Source organism: Schistocerca americana, chromosome 5 (assembly GCF_021461395.2).
Source record: "Schistocerca americana isolate TAMUIC-IGC-003095 chromosome 5, iqSchAmer2.1, whole genome shotgun sequence".
NCBI classification, from domain to species: Eukaryota; Metazoa; Arthropoda; class Insecta; order Orthoptera; family Acrididae; genus Schistocerca; species Schistocerca americana.
In genome coordinates this window covers 551743703-551744784 of record NC_060123.1, presented here as the reverse complement: position 1 = coordinate 551744784, position 1082 = coordinate 551743703, and the positions used below count along the sequence as shown (strand labels likewise).

Here is a 1082-nt window from a genome sequence, read left to right as displayed (position 1 = left end):
CACATCCCTCTAATACTGGTACGAAGTACCCACTGGAATGTACTGTAGTGCGTATTGCATCTGAACAAGACTAGGGCATGGGAATGGGACGTTTAGATTTGTTGGAAGACTTCCGAGAAAGTGCAGTGTTACAGAATGTTAGTGAGCATAATTTCAGAATACTGCTGCGGCTTTTGAAAAAAAGCACTTCGTCAACAGGCCACAAGTGCCCATCGGGACCATACGACCGCCGTGTCATCCTCAGTGGAGGATGCGGATAGAAGGGGCGTGTGGTCAGCACACCGCTCTCCCAGTGTGGTGGTGTCCTTTGACCGGAACCGCTACTATTCGGTCGAGTAGCTCCTCAATTGGCATCACGAGGCTGAGTGCACCCCGTAAAATGGCAACAGTTCAAGGCGGCCAAGATGGTCACCCATCCAAGTGCCGGCCACGCCCGACAGCGCTTAACTTCGGTGATCTGACGGGAACCGGTGAATCCACTGTGGCAAGGCCGTTTCCTACGGCCTTTGAAGTCTTTATGAAAGATGCATGACAGCTGGTATCAGACGGCTTCAGAGACGCACTACATTTCGGTAGAAACCATTCGACAGTGTGAAAACCTTCGGAAGAGTGGCGACATTGTTAAACGAAAAGCCGTGCGGTAAATTTAAGGAATTGTTATTTGAAGTAGCCTGTGCGAAGACTCTGCTGCCGCCGTCGGATATCTCATATAGTGGTCAAAGGAATGACACCAGAAGGGTAGGGAGCATTCTGGAACTTGCAGTCATTTTGCATTCTCACAGTACGCCAATATTGTAGCGTATAAAGTCGCTAATGTTGGCTCAAAGTACATTCCGTCACGACCCGTACAGTGACGTATGGAATGTACTGGAAGAGGCAGCGGACGTGGAGCTGCAGAAGAAGAGACTACTCTCATATGTTGTTCTGAGTAGACAAGACGGGTTGCTGATGCAATTACTTGGATCTAAGGATGATCCATAGTGATCGAAACATTTTGGTTGGTTAGTTGATTCGGGGGAGGGTACCAAAAAAAAAAAAAAAAATGTTCAAATGTCTGTGAAATCTTATGGGACTTAACTGCT

At 47.9% G+C, this 1082-nt stretch overlaps 1 pseudogene; it reads right to left on the bottom strand.

Moving 5' to 3' along the window:
* Nucleotides 1–380: 380 nt before the first annotated feature.
* Nucleotides 381–498, bottom strand: LOC124617386 (annotated as a pseudogene).
* Nucleotides 499–1082: the final 584 nt, after the last annotated feature.